This window comes from Callithrix jacchus, chromosome 2, assembly GCF_049354715.1.
Source record: "Callithrix jacchus isolate 240 chromosome 2, calJac240_pri, whole genome shotgun sequence".
Lineage (NCBI taxonomy): Eukaryota > Metazoa > Chordata > Mammalia > Primates > Cebidae > Callithrix > Callithrix jacchus.
This window is the reverse complement of record NC_133503.1, coordinates 187,757,666-187,783,231: the sequence shown is the minus strand read 5'-3', so window position 1 is coordinate 187,783,231 and position 25,566 is coordinate 187,757,666. Positions and strand designations below refer to the sequence as shown.

General features: G+C 41.8%; 1 protein-coding gene across 3 annotated transcripts in view; it reads left to right on the top strand.

The window, feature by feature from the left end:
• Positions 1–25,566, top strand: part of LOC118151589 (uncharacterized) — a 61,028-nt gene that overhangs the window by 13,214 nt on the left and 22,248 nt on the right. For 2 of the 3 annotated variants that reach the window (XR_013532684.1, XM_078365927.1), the window contains one exon: positions 16,310–16,453. The exons of the other annotated variant lie outside the window; for it this stretch is intronic. The gene's annotated coding sequence lies outside the window, so the exon portion shown is untranslated. Of the gene's footprint in view, positions 1–16,309; positions 16,454–25,566 lie in introns of those variants that run through there. 3 annotated transcript variants of the gene reach the window in all.

Below are 25,566 nucleotides of genomic sequence, written 5' to 3'. Positions count from 1 at the left end.
CACGTGGCTGGGGAAGCCTCACAATCATGGCAGAAGGCGGGAAAGAGCCTGTCACTTCTTAAATGGATTGTGGCAGGCAAAGAGAGAGCTTGTATAGGGAGACTCCCGTTTTTAAAACCATCAGATCTCATGAGACTCATTCACTATCATGAGAACAGTACAGGAAAGACCTGCCCCCATAATTCAATCACCTCCCACTGGGTTCCTCCCATGACACATGGGAATTGTGGGAGTAACAATTCAAAATGAGATTTGGGTGGGGACACAGCCAGACAGTCTTGAGTGCTTGAGGCACTCAGTGCTCTCATGTTAGTGCTTGAGGTTTCCAGTGGATAGAAAGACTAACGTAGGCTAAAAAGCTGGTCAAAGTTTCATGGAGGACAAAATGGGTAAACTGAGTCAAAGACTCAGTAGTATTTGAAGAAGCCATGAAAGAAGAAACAGACAATCCAAGAAAACACAGAAAGGAGACTGTCGATGAACTGATGGCAGAAAAATGTCTATGCTCAGGAGATGAGGGGTGGGGTTGTAGGCTTTGGAGGGTAGACAGTGCTAGATGGTAGCAAATGTAAATTTCTGAACAAATAAAGAATAGCCTCAAGTCTCCAGTTCCTGCATAGCAGCAAATGACACACTGATTATATTTTGTAACTCTCCTGTGGTTTCTGGTAGACACAGAGTTACATGTACTCAATAGGAGGTCTGTGGAGTCCAGCGTGCGCCATTTTCATCCCAGGAAGAGGCATTCTCCTAAGATTCCAGTTGCTCACTCCCATTTGCGTATTAGGTACTTGCAGTTTGAACTACTGACATCACAGAGGGCTTCTCATTTTGCCATTGAGTTCCTGGTACCAAAAACCTTGTTTAGCTCATAGAAAAAAATGGCACTGAGATTTCTTTTCATCTGCACTCATTTCCAAGATCTCTGGCTCCCATCAAACTCATATTCGTTTGCTGTTGTTGCTGTTATTTTGTTGTTTTTCACTTTCTGGCCCCTAGCGCTAAGTTGACTACTGAGGCCATGGAATATCTAGATGCTGCACTGCCATCTTGGACCCCTCTAGATCTTTGACTTATTTATAGGACCACAGAACTTTATTAGTTATTTGTTACCCTTCTGATTTCAGTTTCCAGGTGTTGGGAATCTGAATGTGGCCTGGCTGGGTGATTCTGGCTCAGTATGTCTCATGAAGTTGCAGTTGAGATGTCAGCTGGGGCCGCGGCCATCTCAAGACTTGACTGGGGCTGAAGGATTCAGATCCAAGTTCACTCATGTAGTTGTCAGCAGGCCCCAGTTCCTCCACTAGCTGCTGTCAGAGGGGACTGGAGTTCCTTCCATGATAGGCTTCTCCACAGGGTAGCTCACATGGTGGCAGCTGCTTTCCCCAGAGCTAGTGGTGTCCCTGAAAGAAGGCTGAAGAGCTGGAGAGAGCCAAGCTGGGAGTCTCAGTGTTCTGTAACCGAATATCGGAAGTGGCAGTACATTACTGCTGTCATTTGCTGTTTGTCATGAAAACCAAAGGATCAAAGCCCATTCCTGGTACAGAGTAGAAAGGGACCATAAAAGGGACTCTCAAAGTATCAGGAGGCTGAGTTCCTTGGGGCCGCCTTGAGGGCTGGTCAGCACAGGAGCCCTTATCCCAGTTAGGGTGTCTAAAACTGTCCCAGCTCCATCTCCATCTAAAAGCTTCTGTCATCTGCCTTGTTTGAACAAAAAATGGGAGAGACACTGAGTACCTTATCAGGAAAGCATCAGTGCGTTGCTGGAGTGCCTTTTGTGTACTGAATGCAACAATGGGTTCCATAGAGTTCACGGAAACAACAGGAGAACTTTTCCCCTCAGGACCTTTAGGATACGTTGAGAAAACAGTACAGACACGAGGGTATGGAGAACACCGTTTCTCATGGAATGATACAAATTCAACTCAACCATAGTTTAGGCGGAGAGGGACATTTCTTGGAAGCCTTGTGTGGCTCAGGGAAGGGCAGAAGGTGTGGGCACAGCTGGACACAAGGCACAAATCCCACCAGGACTCTTCCTGTCCATCTTCATTCCTGTTGCTCTCTCTGTATTAATTGGCCTCATGCACTTCAACCGGCTTCTTTCACATAGCAGCCAACAAGGCTTCTGGCAGCTCTTGGTCTACATCTTACAGCTGTGCAGTATGGAAGGTAATGATTGTGTGTAGTTCCAAATTTTAAAGTTTAAGGGGAAGGCTCTGATTGGTCCAACCTGATTCCTGGACCCATCAGTGTGTCTCTATAATGTTGTCCAACATGACTAAGTGTCAATCCTGTGACAGACACTATGGAGGTTCTGGAATTACAAAACCTAAAATAAAACACAATTTCTTGCTAAAGAGATGGCAGTGATCTGGAGACGGGGCAGGAGGCTTAAGAAACTCACCTGTAGGCCTGAAACAATTCTAACTGGAAGATCCTGCTTGCGTAACTGTGCTGCATAACAGGGAAGGTGGTCAGAGGGCGGGTGAGCCTGCAGGTTGTCTGAGGCTATGTATCATTTCCATTCCCTTTTCTTTCTTTTTTTTGAGATGGAGTCTCACTTTGTCACCCAGGTTGGAGTACAGTAGCACGATATCAGTACACTTCAACCTCCGCCTCCCAGTTTCAAGCAATTTTCCTGCCTCAGCCTCCCGAGTAGCTGGGATTACAGGTGCATGCCACCACACCTGGCCAATATTCGTATTTTTGGTAGAGATGGGGTTTCACCATGTTGGCCAGCTAGTCTTGAACTCCTGCCCTCAGGTGATCCACCCACCTTGGCCTCCCAAAGTGCTGAGATTACAATCATGAGCCACCACGCCCAGCCTCCATGCCCATTCGAACTTCAGTTCTTTTCCACTAGTCTTGATTTAGCTGGGTCTACACGTTCTTTCTATGCTGCTTCATTAGGATGCCAGTTCTTTTCATAAGAAACCCTTCCTAGGCTGTGTTCTGAGTACCTTGGAGTTTGCTGAAATGCATAGGATTTCTAACAAGTCATAATAGTTTCTGACAGGAGCTTTCTTTTGGAGGAAAATGTGAGAAAGCAAGTGGGATAGAAATGTCTTTGTTTTCACTGAAGTGCAGTCAGGATGAATAATTAAGAAACTGATACTGAACTCAGCTTCATTACCTGAGCTGTTGGTCTAAACAAGGTATGTGAGGGTGTGGGTGTGTTGGTGCTTCCAGAAGGTAGGTGGAAGCTCTTGAGTCCTTGAGTCCATGTGTCTGTTAATAGTTCCATCCAAATGGGTGATGAGGGCAGAATTCCTATTTTCCAAAGTGACTCATTAGTGTGTAGTGTGTAGCTAGCTACTCAAATGGTGTAATTTCAGGAAAGAGATAAGTTTCCAACTCTAAAAGAATACCCTTCCATAGTGAGCCATGTTCGTGCCACTGCACTGCAGCCTGGGTAACAGAATGAGACCCTGGCCTGCTGACCCCCACCAAAAAATAATGCTCTCAACTCCATGCTCAATATCAAAATGCCTCAGTCAGAGACAGAATATTTTATTTTATGGTTAAAACGAGACAGAAATATTTCTGAAAGATTTAAGACACAGATGTACATTTATATTAAAATGTTAACAAATCACATCAAGTGCTTTCTTGGATGGTTTTTTAATTGAATGAGTCATGTGTGTGTGTGTGTGTGTGTGTGTGTGTGTGTTTGTGTGTGTGTCTGTGAATATGATTAGGGGGCATGGACATCCAATTCCTAAGACCCAGTTTTACCTAAGCTGATTATGATAATAAATTCTCATTCTGCTTCATACTACATATAATTAATATGTTTGAATGGGAATTCTGTCTACAAAATAACAATGGAGAACCACATATTGGACTCTTGTAGCATATTTATGCCTTTAACTGTTTAGTTTAATAATGCGTCTGGATATTTGCATTCTATAAGGTTAGTTCTCTCAAAGCTTAATACTATTAAATAGGAACATACAAGTTAACTTTTCCTCCTCTTGAATATCTAGTTGGGGAACAGAGAGAAGTTCAACATTCCTTTCCCAATGTGATACCTTTCACTAGAGCCTTATCGCCTTCCAATGACAAGGTTTGGATAGAATTCAAATCAGATAAGGCCCTTTAAGAACTCAGCCAATTAGAGCCCATTGAATGAGATGCACATCACTGAGGTTTCCTAGAAGGGGCTTGGTCATGGGGTTTTGAAGCCCTGTTACAAAGCATGGCAGGTTGCCTGTTTTTAAATGGACATTTATTTTTGGAAACCTGTGATCCTCTTCTTAGCCTCAAACTCCCTTGCTTGTAGGTGTTTCAAAGAAATCTGAGCCCTTGCCAGGCTATTTGTATAAAGCCATCTATTTTTTTTTTTCTCCCCCAGAGGTTGCCTGGGAGAAGGAATTAAGTAAAAATAGGTTTAATAAAACTGTTCCATGCTTAATTCAACTGACTTCATATCAATAGTTTATCAAATTTCTATTAATGAATTGCTTCATTAATTCATTTATTTGGCAAATGTTTATTGAGGGCCTAAGATGAGCTAAGCATCACAGTTAACACAGTAGATTTTTGTCTCTTCTTTTATGGCGATATCCAAATGTACAAACGTGTGAACATGAATACACAAATGGACAGCAGATACAGGTAAGAGCCTGGCTGGGTCAGTGCCTGAACTGAGAGGGCTAGAGATACTCTCTTTTAGGGGAAGCCATTGATGTCAGGTCTGCATGACCAGAAGGAATTAGACCTTTGAAGACCCAGGGCAAAGCATTTAGAGCAGAGAGAAGACTTGGTCCAAAGGTTCCAACGTGGGACTATCCTCAGTACGTTGGAAGAATACAAAGAAGATCTGTGTGATGCAGCTTGGAGAAGTGGGCAGGGCCTAGACCATGCATGAGGTTGTAGGTTGGGGGAAGGAGTTTAGATATGAGTGCAATGAAAAGCCACTGGAGAGTTTTCAGCAGAAAAATGGCAGGCTCGGGAAAAATTGATTATAGAAAATAAGAGTTGGCCAGGTGTGGTGGCTCATGCCTGCAATCCCAGCACTTCGGGAGGCCCAGGTGGGCACATCACCTGAGGTCAGGAGTTTGAGACCACACTGACCAACATGGTGAACCCCCATCTCTACTAAAATACAAAAAGTAACTGGGTGTGGTGGTGAGCACCTGTAATCCCCAGCTACTTAGAAGGCTGAGGCAGGATAATTGATTGAGCCTGGGAGATGGAGGTTGCAGTGAGCCGAGATTGTGTCACTACACTCCAGCCTGGGCGACAGAGCAAGATTCTGTCTCTGAACAAAAAAAAAAGGGAAATAAGAGTAGAGATAGGGAGATCAATCAAGAAGGAATTATATTAAATAGTAGGCTAGGGCTAGGATATACGTAGTACAGAGTGTGTGGAAAAATTTCATCGTGTGGTGGAAGAAAATATACATCTGTATGGGTATATACATTTATACACAGACACACAAGACAAAGACACACACACACATCTTAGTCCATTTGGGATGCAATAACCAAATGCCATGAACCGGGTAGCTTGTAAACATCAGACATTTGCTTCTCACAGTTCTGGAGGCTGGAGTCCAAGATCAAGGTGCCGGCAGGTTGCGTGTCTGCTGAGGATTTGTTTCCTGATTTCTAGATGGGTTTTGCGGTTTCCTCACCCAATGGAAGAGGTGAGGCAGCTCTCCGGGGTTTCTTTTATAAGGAATTAGATTTGTGAAAGAAGACTTGGTCCAGAGGCCCCAAGGTGGGAATAAACTCAATATGCTGGAAAAATACAAAGAAGGGCTGTGTGACAGATGTTTACAACATGGTGAAACCCCATCACATCCATCACATAAAGACAAACACATTCATGACTGCTGTACCCTCATGACCTAATCACCTCCTCAAAGTCCCACCTCTTTATAAGTATCATCACACTGGGGATTAGGCTTCAACAGAAATTTTAATTATTGTGGGGGACACGAACTTTCAGACCATGGTGCTATATATTCAAACTTTTTCTTTAAAACATTCCATTTACATTTTATGACATATATAATATGTGGATACAATAGTATACACATTACTTATAAATAAATCAGTATATCTAATGGAGAATTATATGTGCTCCAAAATAATTTATTGGTGGGGTGTGGCAGTTCACACCTGTAATCCCAGTGTTTTGGGAGGCCAAGGTAGGAGGATAGCTTGAGTCCAGGAGTTTGAGACCAGCTTAGGCAACATAGTAAGACCTCATTTGTACAAAAAATTAATAATAATTAGGAGGGTGTGGTGGCGTATGCCTATAGTCTCAGCTACTCTGGAGGCTGAGGTGGGAAGAAATCACTTGAGCCCAGGAGGTTAGGGCTGCAGGAATTGTGCCACTGCACTCTAGTCCGGGTGACAGGGTGAAGCCCCCTCTCTCTAAAAAAAAAAAAAAAAAAAAAAAAAAAAAATATATATATATATATATATATACACACACATTTACTCACACATATTATATATGTATTTTGATGTGTGTATGATCAAATGGTTTTGGAAGTCACGGTCTAGGTGTAAGATGATGGTGGCTTGGATTTGTTGGCAATAATAGAAAAGGAGAGAAGCAGATGCATTGGGGATAAGGTTTGAAGGTAAAATTAACAAGATTTGTTGATGGGGTGTACCACACGCAGTGTGGGAGCCGTGAGTACACATATGGCTCAGACGCACCCCGGCCTCAGAAAGCCTTGCAGCCCTGTGGTATTTTCTTGACTGAAGACTGAGCATGTAGTGGTTCTCAAATTTTGTTTACTTTCACACTCATGATGGCTCACAGTTCCCCCAGGGAAAATAATTTTTTCTTCACATCACACCTCTTTGCACACTTCTAGGGGCCACCATTTTGCATTACATTGTCTGGAATTGACCCAGCAAATAATTCAGAATGAGATCCTGAAAAGGTGCCATGTGTGTGTCTGTGTGTGTGCATGCGTGTGTGTCTGTCTTCAAGAGTCTTTTCCAGTAAAGCAACTCTGGCTTAGGGTTGTATTCTTTGTTTTTGTTTCCTGGAGGTTAGGGGGTCTTTGAGACTGCAGAAACAAAGGAATAATTGGAGATTAACCCTCTCACCACATACTAACAGCTCAGCTCTCAAGGATGAGTAGCAGGTTTCTCCTGGGACTTGGAGCCACGAACTGTGAGGCTCTCATTTGTTTTTATTGAATATAAATATTGGGTTGTTTTTATTGAATATTGTTTTTATTGAATATGAATATATTGGGTTATAATAGAATGTAACCCAACTATGGAGATATAATTTGGATGTGGGTTATAAATCTCATGTTGAACTGTAAGCCCCAGTATTGGAACTGGGGCCTGGTGGGAGATGATTGAATTATGGGAGTGGTTTCTCATCCATGGTTTAGCATTAACCTTTGTGCTGTCCTTGCAATAGTAAGTGACTTCTTGTGTGATCTGGCTGTTTAAGTGTGTGGTACCTCCCCACCTCTGGGGTCAACATTTTCTTCTTCCCCTTTCTCCATGACTGTAAGTTTCCTGAGGCTTCCTCAGGAGCTGAGCAAATGCGCCATGCTTCTTGTACAGCCTGCAGAGCCATGAGCCAATTAAACCTCTTTTCTTTACTATTTTATTTTATTATTTTTTTTTGAGATGGAAGCTTGCTCTGTACCCCTGGCTGGAGTGCAGTGGTGCAATCTTGGCTCACTGCAACCTCTGCCCCTGGGTTCAAGCGATTCTCCTGCCTTAACCTCCCAAGTAGCTACCCACCACCACACCCAGCTAATTTTTTGTATTTTTGGTACAGAAAGGGCCTTTCATCACGTTGGCCAGGCTGGTCTTAAACTCCTGAATTTGTAATCCACCCACCTCGGCCTCCCAAAGTGCTAGGATTACAGGCATGAGCCACCACACCTGGGGAAACCTCTTTTCTTTATAAATTACCTAGTCCCAGTTGTTTCTTCATAGCAATGTGAGAACAAACTAACACATGCGGTAATTTCTACCTATACTCTGTTTTTGTCTTTGCTGGGCTTTATGTGTTATGTAATGCCTACATCCTTTGTTCTTAATCCCTGACACGCTACAAAAAAACCCACTCACACCAAAGGCACTAGTGAGCACTATTAAACTTGTTGAAAATGTTGACCCCAGAAGGTGTCTGTTTATTCCTGAGTTCACTCTCACTGGCCATCCAGAGGGTCTTTCCCTCACACAGCCCTGAAGCCCGCTTCACTTCTCTCAGCTTTCTGCCAGGCATGGTGGCTCACGCCTGTAATCCAAGCACTTTGGAGGCCAAGGCGGGCGGATCATCTGAGGTCTGACCCCAGAAGGTGTCTGTTTATTCCTGAGTCCACTCTCACTGGCCATCCAGAAGCTCTTTCCCTCACACAGCCCTGAAGCCTGCTTCACTTCTCTCAGCTTTCTTTTTCATCGCAAATTGCTGCCCCCTTTGGGGGACACCCTGCTATGTGCTCTCAAAATTATCTTCTAGACAAACCTGATCCCTCATGGAGATGGAATTCATGCACCAACTCTAGAAAGACAACACTTTCTCTATGTTATAACAATACAATTATAGTGATTGCTACGTGTGAATAATCATAATAGTACCATGATTAAAAAGATTTTTGAGTTCCGTATGACTGACCAACAAATGCGCTTTTGGAATAAGATCTGTATTTATGCTAGAGACCATCTTTTATCTATTAAAATGATCTACTAAAATTTTTCTAAGAAACAAAACACTGGGTGTGAGGGCGATCTGGCTGTGACATCTGTCACCCCATTGACTGCCAGGGTTGATTCTGCTGATCTGGCTGGCTAGGTGGGTGTCCCCTTCTGCCCTTGCTTCTCCATGTGTCCCTCCTGAGGCTATGCGCTCAGTCGAAGAGGACGACCATCACCGATAGAGGAGGACCCGTCTTTGGTCAAGGGCATACGAGTAGCTGCGCACCCCCGGTAGAGCCGCCCAACAAGCTCTCAAGAAACAAAAAACCTATTTCTTATTATGTCAGAGTGTTTTAACTTTTCAGGGAAAAAATACTCTATAAACAGATAAAGGCTATGTTGTTATTATTTTTATTCTAGGAAGGAGACTCACGTTCTATTAGGTTAGAACTATTTTAAAGAAAAACATGGCTGGGTGCAGTGGCTCACACTTGTAATCCCAGCACTTTGGGAGGCTGAGGCGGGTGGGTCATTTGAGCTTAGGAGTTTGTAAACAGCCTGGCCAACATGGTGAAACCCCATCTTTACTAGAAATACAGAAATTAGTTGGGCATCATGGCAGGCACCTGTAATCCCAGCCACTTTGAGGGTTGAGGCAAGAGAATCACTTGAACCTGGGAGGCAGAGGTTGCAGTGAGCTGAGATCATGCCACTGCACTCCAGCTTGGGCAATTGAGACAGACTCCGTCTCAAAAAAAAAAAAAGGAAAAACATAAAGCTACTGTTTTCTAATAAGGAGGCATGAGAGGGGCTACTCTGCCATTTTGTGGCTGCTGTTTTTGGGTGGAAACTAAGTCTTGGGGTCTGGGTCTTGGTCTTGAGTGTTTGTAAAGCATAGAAGACTCCTATACTCTAACAAGTGAAAATCAGCGTAAGAAAATTGAACACATGCGCACATTATGACACAAGGCACTTGGTGAATTAATGGTTAGGGATCAAGCAGTGAGCCCAGATTGTGCCATTGCAACCAAATCAGCAACAACAAACTTGTCATTGCACTTGACAAATGCTGTTTTGTCTGTAGCTTGATTGCAAGAGCCACCAAAGCATGTCAATAGCGTAGTTTGAGTGAAAGGATGAAAATGTAGGTAGAAAATGTAAAATCATCAGCTGCTGGGCAATGGTCATGTTTTCTGACTGCCTGATACATTTTAAACACTCTTAAGCTATCTGGAGAATTCCACAACTAGGTTTAGTCTTACTGGTTTATTATCTTAGAATTTTGGAGATCAGAAGCAGCCCAAACAGTTCTCTCTGGGGTAAAGTCAAGGTGACAGGAGGACTGCCTTCTGAAGGATTTAGAATTGGTCTCTGCTTTTTTCAGCTTCTAGAAACTGCCTGCATGCCTTAGATCACGGCCCTGTTTATCTTTGAGGTCAGCAGCATAGTCTTCCGATCTCTCTGTCCTCTGCTTCTCTGTCTCCTCTCCTCCTCTCCCTACCTTTCTTCCTCCCACAAGGGACCCCTGTGATTAGATAAGGCACACCTGGATAATCCAAGATAATATTCCCACCTCCAATTCCTCAGTCACGTCTGCAAAGTCCCCTTTGTCAGGTAAGGTAGTATATTACCAATTTCTGGGGTCAGGACGTGGATCTCTTTGGGGGCTGTTTTCTATGTACCACACCTCCCCCCATTCAATTTCATACCCAGAAGCTCACTTTCCCAGCCTCCTTTGCATGGACTGTGGTCAGCATGAGTGAGTGAGGCACTTACGTCACGGGACAAATTTAAGGGCCACCAATATATGTAGTAATCAAGATAAGCAACTTTTTTTTTTTTTTGAGACAGAGTCTTGCTCTGTTGCCCAGGCTGGAGTGCAGTGGCATTATCTCAGCTCACTGCAACCTCTACCTCCTGAGTTCAAGTGATTCTCATACCTCAGCCTCCTGAGGAGCTAAGATTATAAGCACATGCCATCACACCCAGTTAATTTTTTCATTTTTAGTAGAGACAAGGTTTCTCCATGTTATCCAGGCTGGTCTCAGACTCCTGACATCAGGTGATTCGCCCACCTCAGCCTCCCAAAATACTGGGATTGCACACCTGAGCCACCATGCCTGGCCTAAGATAAATAACATTTTAATGCAATATTTTAAAAAGTTCAAAAAAATTTATGATGGTCAGCATTTGAAAACAAAGAGAGCATTGCAGATTTTCCCTTTTGACTTTGTCTTCAATATGGCCAAGCATGGCGGTATCCTTTACAGCTAAACAAAGTATGTGACCCAGACCGCACAATGAGGTGCACTTGTGGCAGGCTATGACTTAGAGCAAGCAAAAGGAGGCAGGGGCCTGACACACAGTGTTCATGCCAGCTTGGTTGGGTTGCTCACGGCTGAGAGCAAAAGTGGAAAGCCTGAGGCCTCGGAGACGTGAGCTGCTTGCCAGGGTCCTTGCTCTGGGAAATGTCAGTGGCCTGTGGGCAGTTGATTGGTGAAACTTAGGTTTTTTTTTTTTCCTTGTCACAATGCCTATAAATCCATTCTCTGATCCATCAGGAGACTCTGAGAACTACCTGTTACCCTTTATGAAATCTCTTTCTGCTTAAATAGCCAATCTACTGCTTTTTATAACTAACACCTCTGAATAATGTAACTTATCACAGTAAGGACAATCTGAGTTGGTTGACACAGGCAAGACAAAGCCACAGGTGCAGGTTAATGTCAAAGGGCATCACATTGGGGCGAAGTGAGACCCCATCTCTACAAAAAATAAAAAGTACTAAAGGGCATCTTTAATCAAGGAAATAAAGCACACATGCCTCATGTAAAAACTCACCTGAATTGGGCACGGTGGCTCATACTTGTAATCCCAGCACTTTGGGAGGTTGAGGTGGGTGGATCACTTGAGGTCAAGAGTTCGAGACCAGCCTAGCCAACATGGTGAAACCCCCATCTCTACTAAAAACACAAAAAATTAGCCGAGCGTTGTGGCACATACCTGTAATCCTGACTGCTCCGGAGGCTGAGACAGGAGAATTGCTTGAGCCTGGGAGGCGGAGGTTGCAGTGAGCCAAGATCGTGCAATTGCACTCCAGCCTGGGTGACAGAGCAAGACTCATCTCAAAAAAAAAAAAAAACCAAAAAACAAAAAACCAAAACAACAACGACAACAACAAAAGTCTCACCCTAATATTCTCTGGAATCCAGAAAGAAAATCTTTACTTCTCAGTTCCTCACCTGGATATTTCACCAGTTCTAAGTTAGTAGCTTATTCAGGGCTTTATTAGTAATAAGAAGATATTGACTTTATCTTTGCACATTGAATAACAAATCAATTCCTGTTGGAATTGTAGGTCCTGGAAGATGTTTCTGATGATGTGAGCCTTGGTGCTCTCTCTCTCTCTCTGAGTATTCTGAGAGGGGCAAAATTGCTTGTGATTCCCAGGCCTTATATTCTGGTTCTTAATTTAGATGATTTTTCTGTGGAGGGTCAAAGATGGTAGTTTGCTCCAAAATTCTCACAAGATACCTGGCTTGTATGGCTCCTTTCATTAAGATACTTCTTGTACAGATTCTTTCTTTGAGAGATTTCTTGTCTTTTTGTCCAAGCCTATTTAATTAAATTGATTATGTATTAGAATTGTTTACACATTTGAAAAATAATTCCCTTAATTTTAGGACACTAATTATTATTGAATCACAAATTCATGTCTAGTAGAAAATAACAGGTACAAATAAGCAAATGTTGAGACTGGCAATGAAGGGAGCTTAGTGAAGTAGGTTGTCAGCCTAGTTAGGACAGCATCCTGTGACATGTTGGCAAGCTTGAAATTAGTGGAAATTAGCTGAAAACGGCTGTTGGGCTCCAGGCATTAGCAGACTCATTTTTACTGAATGGAAATCACAGATTTTACTGGCAAAACCAAGAGTCCTATAGTTCTTCCGTGCTAATTTTTTCCTACCCCTTATTTCTCTCTAACTTCTTCAACTCTGTTACTAAGGTTTAAAGTGGTTTATGGAAGGCTGACAAGTAGAACGATATAATCAATGACTGTGGCCAAATCAGCGCCCTTCCACATTGATGTGAGAAATACTCTTTTATTCCTTTCAAGTGAAACTAACACGTTTATATATTGAGTATTGACAAAATGCTCAATACTGTCACAGGTATTACCAGAGATAAAAGCAAAAGCTCCGAGGCTTGCCTTCTGGACACATAAAATATAATTGGAGAGTGCAACTTTATATCTAAGAACAAAATACAGAGTAAGGTATGACAGTGTGCAATTAGGTGAAAATTGTGGGGTACTGATTACCATACGTAATTTAGGAATTCAGACAAAAGACAGATGAATGCTGGCCAGAGGGAGCCACCTAGGACAGCTTGCTTTCTTTCTTTTCTTTTCTCTTTTCTATTCTCTTTCTTTCTTTCTTTCTTTCTTTCTTTCTTTCTTTCTTTCTTTCTTTCTTTCTTTCTTTCTTTCTTTCTTTCTTTCTTTCTTTCTTTCTTTCTTTCTTTCTTTCTTTCTTTCTTTCTTTCTTTCTTTTTCTTTCTTTTCGAGACAAGCTCTCGTTCTGTCGCCCAGTGCAATGGCACAATCTTGGTTTATTGGGCCTTAACTTCCTGGGCTCAAATTATCTTCCTGCCTCAGCCTCTTATGTAGCTGGGACCACAGGCATGCCCCGCCATGCCTGACTACTTTGTTTATTTTTTGTAGAGATGGGGTCTCACTTTGTTGCCTAGGCTGGTCTTGAACTCTTGGGCTTCTGTGATCGGGAGAGAGCTTTCTTGAGGGTGGTTGCCTGTGTAGCCTTCTTCTCCACCAGGCAACCAACAGAATGGGACAAAATTTTTGCAGTTTACCCATCTGACAAAGGGCTGATATCCAGAATTTACAAAGAACTAAAACAGATTTACAAGAACAAAACAAACAAGCCCATTCAAAAGTGGGCAAAGGATATGAACAGACACTTTACAAAAGAAGACATACATGAGGCCAACAAACATATGAAAACATGCTCATCATCACTGGTCATTAGAGAAATGCAAATCAAAACTACATTGAGATACCATCTCACGCCAGTTAGAATGGTGATCATTAAAAAATCTGGGAGACAACAGATGCTGGAGAGGATGTGGAGAAATAGGAACACTTTTACACTGCTGGTGGGAGTGTAAATTAGTTCAACCGTAGTGGAAGACAGTGTGGCGATTCCTCAAGGACCTAGAAATAGAAATTCCATTTCACTCAGCAATCCCATTTCTGGGTATATATCCAAAGGATTATAAATCATTCTACTATAAGGACACATGCACACAAATGTTCATTGCAGCACTATTTACAATAGCAAAGACCTGGAATTAACCCAATGCCCACTGATGATATACTGGACAGGGAAAATGTGGCACATATACACGATGGAATATTATGCAGCCATAAAAAATGATGAGTTCGTGTCCTTTGTAGGGACATGGATGAACCTGGAGACCATCATTCTCAGCAAACTGACACAAGAACAGAAAATGAAATACCGCATGTTCTCACTCATAGGTGGGTGTTGAACAATGAAAACACATGGACACAGGGAGGGGAGCACTACACACTGGGGTCTGTTGGGGAGAATAGGGAAGGGACAGCAGGGGGTGGGGAGTTGGGGAGAGATGGCATGGGGAGAAACGCCAGATATAGGTGAAGGGGAGGAAGGCAGCAAATCACACTGCCACGTGTGTACCTATGCAACTATCTTGCATGTTCTTCACATGTACCCCAAAACCTAAAATGCAATAAAAAAATAAAAAAATAAGAAATTTAGAATATGAATTAAAGAATACAAAGTAAAGGCACATTTAATAGAGAATATGAATTAAAGAATGAATATGCTAAGAAGTAGCTGGTTCTCAGCTTAGAATCAGTCAGGAAAATAAAAAGAAAAGCACTTAAGGTATTTCCAGCAGAGAGGTATTTAATATGGAGAATTGGATTACAATTTACATTAGAATTAGATTACAGTTGTTAGAAGGGTTGGAGGAGTGGAAAGGAGAGTGTGGTTTTCAGAGGTGAGGAGCTGTAGAAACCTGCTTGCAACTGCTTAGAACCGCTAAGGCCTCGAAAGGAAAGGTTTGTATTCTCCTTCTACCTTCTAATCTCGTGCAACAGCCTCCTTTTGGCAGATCCTCTGCTGGAACCGAGCCGGCATGGGGGTCTGGGAAATGTGGTTTCCAGGCTTCTAGCCCCTGCGAAGAACCAATAGGCAATATCTAGCTCAGGACTGGTACGATCCACATGATGTTTTAGAAGGATTTTTCTGCTGGTGACCGAAGTCCAGTTTCCCTAAGGATGCTCTTACTTTTCTCTTCTAACCCATTCTGTGTCCCGTCGCAGCTGCTTTTGGGTTTGTTTTTGTCTCGTTAGTCTGTATCATATTAACACCATATGCTTGCTTTACATATATTTGTTTCCATAACTGGATTTTTTTCCCCCTAACTAGAGTTTTTAAAGATTGGGAGCAGGCTGGATGCAGTGGCTCACATCTGTAATCCCAGTATTTTGGGAGGGTGAAGAGAGGGTTGCTTGAGTCCAGGAGTTTGAGACCAGCCTGGGCAACATAGTAGGACCTCGTCTCTATTTTTATTTTTTAAATTAAAAATACTAGAAACAGAACTTTATTAATTAGCAAATAATAATCTGTGTGCACAAAAACAAGACACTGTTCAGGGTGCTGAAGATAGAGCAGTGACCAAAACAATCTGAATCTTACTGGAGCTTCCATTCCAGCAAGGGAAACTAAGAATGAACAGCAAATGCATATTTAGTATCACATGGAGATAAATGCTCTGGAGAAAAAATCTGAGAATTATAAAGTGATAGTCAAGGACAGTGGTGGGTGACAGGGTCTATGTCATAAATAATAGTCAGGAAAGGGTTCTCTGTTAAGAGGAAGGTAGGATATGAGAGAGAGGGAACCATGTGCATTTCGGGGAAAGCGGACAAACAAGGACATATGGAGTGTGGTGGGAAGTCGCACAGCACATTTGAGAAATGGCCAGAAGTCCAATGATGATGGAAAGGAGAGATAAGGAGAAGTGGTAAAAAATAAGATGAGAGAAGGGGAAAGATCATATGCTACCTATATCTCGTCTCTTCTATACCTCTCCTAGGGTTGGCCTTCTTTTGGGAAAGTAGCTATGTTTCATTTCAGTCTTCAAAGCCAACACCCAGCATTTCAAGCATTATCATTTTCCCTTCTGTATTTTATTTTGTGCCTTCTCTCCGATATGTGACTCTGCAGCTACATTTATTTTTTTCTTTTATTAAATCGCAAAGACCGCTTGCTGGAATGATGTATAGATTGGTTATTCCTGTAGGCAGGTTGCCATAGCAACAGGGAAAATCTTACCTATTTCAGCAAATTTCATCAATAAAGCAGTCTAACTAGAGACTAATGTTCACATAATTAAACGTCTGCTATTCTTTTCCTCTGTTCCTTAAGCATGGCGACTATCAGATTGTTAATTAGGTGGATGCCAATTGATTAAAGGGCTCCACAGGAGCGGACACTAAGAAAACCTAATAATAGAATGATCCTAAGCAGTCACAGGTGACAGCCCCAAGTCACCGTCTTGCTTTGGTTTCCAAGTTAACCACAGCAAATCTTTATCCGTTCCAGGAAGAGGCATGCAGCTTCCATGTTGAATACCTGGAATCCATTTAGACTGGCAAGTATCCACTACCTGAAAAGCCTTGGGTGCTGAGGAAGCAGCGTTGGAAAGAATAGAGTGCATCCAGTCATGCCAACTGCAGTCTAAGAATGGTCAGTGATGTGGCTCCCTGAAGGGGCAAACAAAGCAAAATAAATACACACCAGCTGGGCACAGTGGCCCATGCCTGTAATTCCAGCACTTTGGGAGGCCGAGGTGGAAGGATCACTTGAGTCCAGGAGTTCAAGGCCAGCCTAGGAAACATAGTGAGACTCCATCTCTACCAACAAATAAAATAAAATAATAAAATAAATAGATAAAATAAAATAAAATAAATTAGCTGGGTGTGGTGGTGCACAGCTGTAGTCCCTGCTATTCAGGAGGTGGAGGCAGGGAGCCTCAGGAACCTGGAAGGTTGAGGCTGCAGTGAGCCAAGATTGAGCCACTGTACTCCAGCCTGGGTGGTGGAGTGAGACCCTGTCACACACAAACACAAAATACATGCCAATCCTCTCAGGTTAAAGCTTCAGGTGACCTCGAATTCAAATGATAATAGTGGCCACACTGAATACGTGGTCAGATATTTGTTAAAACATAAACTTTAATGTAACCCCCTCTATAAGATCATATGTTCAGTTCGTTCACAACAGAGTTGACCTTCAGAGATCAATATGTCCACTTTCTTGTGTTCATAGAAGGCTTTGTATACATTTTTCTAATCTTGTCTGATTTGTGATTTTAAAAAATACTTCAGAAAAGATGATATCATGGTCTGCTATGGCTATACATGGTGTGAATATAGAATCATCTTCATCTTCCTTTGGGGGAAGTTTTCTTTGGAACACTATCCAAGTCATTTGAGGTTCTATGTCATGTATAGATAACTAATTTGGCATGAAGGATTCTGCTAAATGATTGTTTTGGCTTGCCAATCAATAACAATGTAACCTCCTTATTCTGAGGGACATAGTTCACTGCAATGGGAAGAGGTATATATAGGTACTGGAGTGAGATTCCTACCTCACCACTTTTGAGCTAAGTTTAATCAGTCTGTTGTCCTCATGATACACACTTCCACCACCACTGTTTTCTCCGCTGTGAAATGAATAAAATGCCATCCACCACTCCTGGCTGCTCTGAGAATTAGAAGGTAACCTACACAGGGCCTGGCACATAGGAAGCATTCGGTGATGTTTTTTTCCTTTTCCTTCTCTTGTCCTTAAAAATATACAACATGAAATTAAATATGATCTAGCTACACTGTTGAAATAATTTTTCTGTAGCAAGTTTTATATGTTTTATTATTTATTTATTTATTGAGATGGAGTTTCTCTCTTGTTGCCCAGTCTGGAGTGCACTGGCATGATCTCAGCTCACTGCAACCTCTACCTCCTGGATTCAAGCGATTCTCCTGCCTCAGCCTCTGGAGTAGCTGGGATTTCGGGCACGTAACACCACACCTGTCTAATTTTTGTATATTTAGTAGAGATGGGGTTTCGCCATATTGGTCAGGCTGGTCTCGAACTCCTGACCTCAGGTGATCCACCTGCCTCAGGCTCCCCAAGTGCTGGGATTACAAGCCTGAGCAACCATGCTTGGCTGTATGTTTTATTTTATAAAAAGAAACATAAATGTAGGTGAAATGTAAATGTAACAAATAAATGTATGTTAAAAGAGTAACTAAAAATACAAATACCAAATACAATTCTGTAGAAAGACTTAAATTTTCTATCACTTTATCTATAAATGTAACAATATGTATTTCAAAAGATAGTTACTTTTTTTGGTAAAATAACTGCAAACCATTGATTCGTGCAAAAATATTAACACATTTCTTAGTATCATCCAATGACTATTCAATGTCATTATGTTTTACAATTTGCTTTTTATAATTATATTCTAAATAAGAAATACATATATTTGAAAAAATAAACTTAAGGTGATCTTATACCATTGGAATGAGTTATTTAGTTACTGGTAAAACAGGCTCATATGGTTTGGCTGTGTCCCCACCCAAATCTCATCTTAAATTATGATAATCCCACATGTCAGGGGTGAGGCCAGGTGGAGATAATTAAATTATGGGGGGTGGGGCGGGGGGTTGGAGGTGGTTTCCTGTGCCGTTCTGGTGATAGTGAATAAGTCTCAGTAGATCTGATGGTTTTATAAAAGGGAGTTTCCCAACAAGCTCTCTTGCCTGCTCCCATGTAAGACATGTCTTTGCTTCTCCTTTGCTTTCCACCATGATTGTCAGGCCTCTCCAGCCATGTGGAACTGTGAGTCCATTAATCCTCTTTCCTTTATAAATCTCTCAGTCTAGGGTAAGGTGTTTGTTAGTAGCATGAGAACAGACTAATATAGGCATATAGAAGATTTTTTTTTGTTACAATAAGTTGTATCTCTTGTCTAAAATATTTGTAAGCAAACCAAGGAAAAAGCTGGCATTAATCAATGTTCTTGGAGAAACAGTACACACAGTGTGTTAGTCTGTTTTCACAGTGCTGAATAAGATCTTGTGGGACTTATTCACTATCATGAGAACAGCACAGGAAAGACTTGCCCCATGACTCAACTACCTCCCACCGGGTCCCTCCCACAGCACATGGGAATTCAGGATGAGATTTGAGTGGGGACTCAGCCAAACCATATCACACACACACATACACATGCACACATGTGTACATATATTCATACATACATACATGCATTTATCTATTGATGATTGATTGGAATTGGCTTACATGATTCTGGAAAGCAGCAACTCCAATATTGGTAGGGCAGACTGGTAGGAAATTTAGCTAAGAGAAACCTCAGTCTCCACTTTGAAGGCCTCCAACTGATTGGATGAGGCCCATCACATCATGAAAGGTATTGTGTTTTACTAAAACTCTGCTGATTTCCATGTTAATTACATCCATAAATACCGTCACAGCAATATCTAGACTGGTGTTTAACCAAACAACTGGGCACCACAGCCTAGCCAAGTTGACTTGGAAAATTAACCACCACAAAGCTCAAAACAAGAGATTTAATATTGATAGTTCTGGTTTTCTAATGGTAATTTCTTTTTTAAAATGTAAAGGGATAAAAAAGAAGTGAAACCAGGATGTAAAAGAAGCCTGGTCACTAGAATAAAAGTGATTCTGCTCATAATAGCAACTTCTTTATCCTTCACCTGTTTCATTTCCTTATTGATAGCTCTTTTATATGATAAAGCTTTAGGGAAGCTGGGTAGAATATTCAGTAGGTTGCTTTGTAATTATTTTATGTAGTACTGTCAAGTTAAAAGAGTAATCATGGCTGGGCATTGTGACTCATGCCCGTAATTCTAGCACTTTGGGAGACCGAGTAGGTGGATTACCTGAGGTCAAAAGTTTGAGGCCAGCCTGGCCAACATGGCGAAACCCCATCTCTACCAAAAATACAAAAGTTAGCTGGACGTGGTGGCTCACATCTGTAATCACAGCTACTTGGGAGGTTGAGGCAGGAGAATTGCTTGAGCCCAGGAGGTGCAGGTTGCAGTAAGCAGAGACTTTGCCACTACACTCCAGCCTGGGTGGCAGCAAAAGAAAAAAAGGATTTAAAAAGAAAAAGAAAAAAAAAATAGTAATTGTGTACCTTGACAACGAAAATTATTACATATCTTGGGTAAAATTAAAATGCATGTAAATTGAGACCTCTTTACCTAAGATAACATCTTTTTGTTAGTGTGGTATGGTTTTCATTTATTTTATTTTATGTTCAAGGTGCATGTTCAGATTTGTTATATAGGTAAATTCATGTCGCAAAGGTTTAATGTGCAGATTATTTTGCCGCCCATGTAATAAGCTTAGTACCCAATAGGTAGGTTTTTGATCCTCACCCTATCCCCACCCTCCACCATCAAGTAGAGTCTGGTGTTCGCTGTTCTTATCTTTGTGTCCATTGTATTCAATGTTTAGCTCTCGCTTATAAGGGAGAACATGAAATATTTGGTTTTCTGTTCCTGTGTTAGTTTGCTTAGGAGAATGGCCTATAGCTCTATTGATGTTGCTGCAAAGGACATGATCTCATTCTTTTTTATGGCTGTATAGTATTCCATCATGTATGTGTACCACATTTTAAAAATCCAGTCTACCATCAATGAGCATTGAGGCTGATTCTGTGTCTTTGCTATTGTGAGTAATGCTGCAATGAACATATGCGTGCATGTGTCTTTGTGGTAGAATGACTTCTATTCCTCTGGGTATACACCCAATAATGGGATTGCTGGTGGAATGGTAGCTCTGTGTTAAGTTTTTTGAGAAATCACCAAACTGGTTTCCACAGTGGCTGAACTAATTTACATTCCCACCCCAGTGCATAAGCATTCCCTTTTCTCCACAACCTGGCCAGCTTCTGTTACTTTTTGACTTTTTAATAATGGTATGGTTTTCTTAAAACAAATGATTTTTGTTTTGACATCAAAAATGTATAGAGAACTAAAATCAGTGAATTAATGGGTGTCGGGTTTTGGCCTTACAGAGACATCTATCTTGTGTGGTTATAGTGTATGTGTATTTGTGCAGTTTTACATGACTGTCAGTTTCTTTTTTTATTTTTATTTTTATTATTTTTTTATTGCATTTTAGGTTTTGGGGTACATGTGAAGAACATGCAAGATAGTTGCATAGCTACACACGTGGCAGTGTGATTTGCTGCCTTCCTCCCCTTCACCTATATCTGGCATTTCTCCCCATGCTATCTCTCCCCAGCTCCCCACCCCCTGCTGTCTCTCCCCTATTCCCCCCAACAGACCCCAGTGTGTAGTGCTCCCCTCCCTGTGTCCATGTGTTCTCATTGTTCAACACCCATCTATGAGTGAGAACATGCGGTATGTCATTTTCTGTTCTTGTGTCAATTTGCTGAGAATGATGGTCTCCAGGTTCATCCATGTCCCTACAAAGGACACGAACTCATCATTTTTTATGGCTGCATAATATTCCATGGTGTATATGTGCCACATTTTCCCTGCCCAGTCTATCATCGATGGGCATTTGGGTTGGTTCCAGGTCTTTGCTATTGTAAACAGTGCTGCAATGAACATTCGTGTGCATGTGTCCTTATAGTAGAATGATTTATAATCCTTTGGATATATACCCAGTAATGGGATTGCTGGGTCAAATGGAATTTCTATTTCTAGGTCCTTGAGGAATCGCCACACTGTCTTCCACAATGGTTGAACTAATTTACACTCCCACCAACAGTGTAAAAGTGTTCCTATTTCTCCACATCCTCTCCAGCATCTGTTGTCTCTAGATTTTTTAATGATTGCCATTCTAACTGGCTTGAGATGGTATCTCAGTGTAGTTTCGATTTGCATTTCTCTAACGACCAGTGATGATGATCATTTTTATATGTTTGTTGGCCTCTTGTATGTCTTCTTTTATAAAGTATATGAATGTCAGTTTCTATCATTAGATGATCTTCTCTCGCACAGCAGGAGCTATGCCTTCAATGTCTTGGTAACCTCCTTCCAATCTGATTCAGACTTGCTGACACTGAAACTATATTCTTTATTCATGAGGACTGCCACACTATAATTGTCAACTTGGATGTCAAGTTTGTATGTCACTTTAGGCTATAGTACCACGTTATTTAATCAAATATGCATCTAGAGGTTGCTGTGAGTGTATTTTGTAGATGTGGTTAATATCAGCCATCAGTTGAATTTAAGTGAAAGAGATGAGCCTTGATAACAGAGGTGGGCCTTGATCAATCCGTTGAAGGCCTAAGAGCAAAAACTGAGGCTTCCTGCGGGGGAAGAAGAAACTTTGCCTCAAGACTGTAGAGTAAAAATTTTGGTAGAGTTTTTATCCTGTCCCCCCGCCCTATGCATTTCAGTCCTGCCAACTCCCACAGTCACGCAAGGCAATTCCTTGAAGTACTTCACTGAAAAATGTGTATATATACATTTATATGTATATATATTTATATTTACATACACACACATATAAATATATATCCTCTTAACTTTTTTCTCAGAGGAACCCTGAATGATACTAACACTAGTGCTGCTTTTGTTTGACTCATCCATTTGCATTATTGAACTTGAAATATATGTTAAAAATTAGCTATCTTTCTGAAATGGCTTGGTCCAATGGACATAAGTAACCATTTAGACCATGCTACTGTGGACATATTTGTATTGCAAACAGTCTAGGAATGGCTAATGGTTTGGAAAATGTCTTGCATGTTACATTAAATGTAAGGTTTATTAAATGAAACAGTACCGTCTTATAAACTTAATTCATTTGGCTGTGGGATTCAACTTTGAAAGTATTAATTGCAAATATTCCTAGGATTGAGCTTCTAGTAATATAATTAGATGAATGAAAGTACTTAAAATCATGACCAACTTCAAATTATATATATATGCATATGAGATATATATAAGACAGATATATCTGTATATATCTCTATGTATGTCTATATCTCTATATCTATCTATCTATCTACAAATGAAAGCATCCATGAACACAGGGGTGAGGGATTTGAGAGCATTTAATCATGACTGATGGGTGAAGTTCAAAGCAAGTGGTAAAGATATCTCCACAAAATTTCAATACCTTAAGCAAGGATGTCAGAGGCTCAGCTTGGTTTAAAAACAAACACTAGCTGAGGCGTGTGGTTTAGTTTCTGATAAGGACCCTGAAATGGAGACTAGCATGGATGTTTAGGGTTTGGGCTAATTTGTGTACCTTCTCATAATTTCGGCTAACAGAAATCTGCTTGAGACGAGGCTGGATGTGGAGTTCATTGTTAGCACTTTTCCAAAAAGGCAGCCACAAATATAGAGTTTTTGGAAACAACCTGGAGCCACTTTGTGACAGAGAACACAAAACTGGGAAGAAGCATTTCTTGAAACTGAATTTTCTGTGTGCGTGTTAAAACGTAGTTTTACAAATGATCACACGTATCACCAAACCCACAGTTTTATTACTCACATAAAGTTTTCTTCTGCTTTCTTGAGTTAACCAATGGAATTGGAGGGGTCTGACATATGAGTGTTTTTATAAGAAGTGGGGAACGTGATGTCAGGAAGTGCAGGATTAGAGCGGATGATTTCTGGGTAATTTGCGTCGAGGAAGTGTAGCCATTCCTTTCTCCTGATGCTGCTTTTTTGAAGGTCATGCTCTCTCTCTTCATTGTCAAGTCCTGTGACTTTGGGTCTCCCCTTGTTCCCCAGGGCTTCTGCTGGGGTTACTCCTCCAGCACGCTGCTTTCTATCACTTTTCTCTAGCCAGTTGTTCTTCTGGTCTGCAGATTTCTCCTCTTTCTCCCAGGCTAGCTTGCTTGCACTTTCTTTTTTACAGAATGAAATTTAAGAGCCCCTAAGAATAAAATCATTTGGGGGAATGAGTACTTCACCACTGGGAAAACAAATTTTCTAGTCTCAACTTTGCCTACCCTCTGCTATCCCTCTTTCTTACCCTTTGTAAAGAAGAGAGAATTTTTCAATCATAACAAAGCATGCAAGGAATCCTTCAAAATTAACCAGAGAAAGGTATTTGCTTATGTTGTAACTAGTGCACTAAGAAGGGTCACTAAGAAAGGTCCCTGGTGTTTCCTGAGAGAGATAGGTGGGCACCCCAGCTCCAAGGAGCTGGCTTCAGCATGGACCCAGGGACACGGGTCCCAGAGACCCCAGCAGCATGTGTTGGGAGAAATAGGGCAGGAGAGACTGGGCATTGGCAAGGGAGGAAAGCGAGGGAATGAGATGGGCACAGGTACACTTCCCACAGCCCAGGAGAGCCCCAGTGTGCAGGGGCTGATGGTGCCCTTGGGGCAAGTTTAGACCTGTTTTCACGGTTCCTTCTTATGTTGCATGTTTGTGAAGTTTGAATGTCTGCCAGATTTTCTCCTACAGAGAACTGTGCCTGCCTACTCTTCCTGCCATCTCAAGGCTGGCAGAGATCTCACCCATGGGATCCCACAGCACAGGATCTGGACTGTGGGATGCCCTTGAGATGCAGCAGTTGGTGTAATCTTTCTTCTGTCATTTCACCAAAGCATCACACCCACATCCCTAACTACCTTCTGAAGTGGCATCTTTGTCTGGAATAAATACCCGGGGTCTGTCGTCTTGCGCCAAGATTAAGGACATGCATCGCACCCTAATCTTATGCAAATGGCCTTTCCACTTGGCCAGTGCCATCTTGACTGCTTCTTACTGTATACGTGGCTGGCAAAGAGAAGGGAAGATGGAACTGCCATTTGATCATGCCTAGTCACAGATAGTCTTTTCCTATTGGCACAGCCGGTATTCACCGGTGCAAGCTTCCAGCTTGCTTGTCTATGTCTGCATCTTCATTGTACACGGGCCTTTGTTAGAAAAGAAAATTATTTGGGGCTGCTATTCATTAGAAGGAAAACCTTACCAAGGACTCCTCTACCCTCACTATCTGGCTAAGTACTTTTTTTTTTTTTTGTTTTGTTTTTTGAGACGGAGTTTAGCTCTTGTTACCCAGGCTGGAGTGCAATGGTGCGGTCTCGGCTCACCGCAACCTCCGCCTCCTGGGTTCAGGCAATTCTCCTGCCTCAGCCTCCCAAGTAGCTGGGATTACAGGCACGTGCCACCATGCCCAGCTAATTTTTGTATTTTTAGTAGAGACGGGGTTTCAGTATGTCGACCAGGATTGTCTCGATCTCTTGACCTCGTGATCCACCCACCTCGGCCTCCCAAAGTGCTGGGATTTCAGGCTTGAGCCACCGCGCCCGGCCCGAGTACTTTCTTCTTAACTCCTATATCATTTCTAGCGCTATCACTTAGATCTCTCAGTGACTGGATGAACCCAACCTGCCCAAACTGTATTCTTCCTTCTCTCAATATTTTGTCTTATGTACCTCATTCTCAAAGATATCATTATTTTCCCGATCAAAAGGCTTGAAAATTGGGAGTTTTCTTTGACTCTTTGCATCTGATAACACAGACAAAGTGTGTGGCCTGTTTGCTTGCGGTTCAGAGTTTGTATTTGGTCTCTTTACCACTGACTTTGTGAATGTCCTTATTCAAGGCTTGTTCAGTTTTTGTGGCAGCCTTTCGATTGGCTTCTTCCTCTTTCTTTTCTATCATAAACTGAAGACATTATGTAGACTTTTTTTTTCTTTTTGAGAAGGAGTCTCACTCTGTTGCCCAGACTGGAATACAGTGGCACAATCTTGGCTCACTGTAGCCTCTGCCTCCTGTGTTCAAGTGATTCTCCTG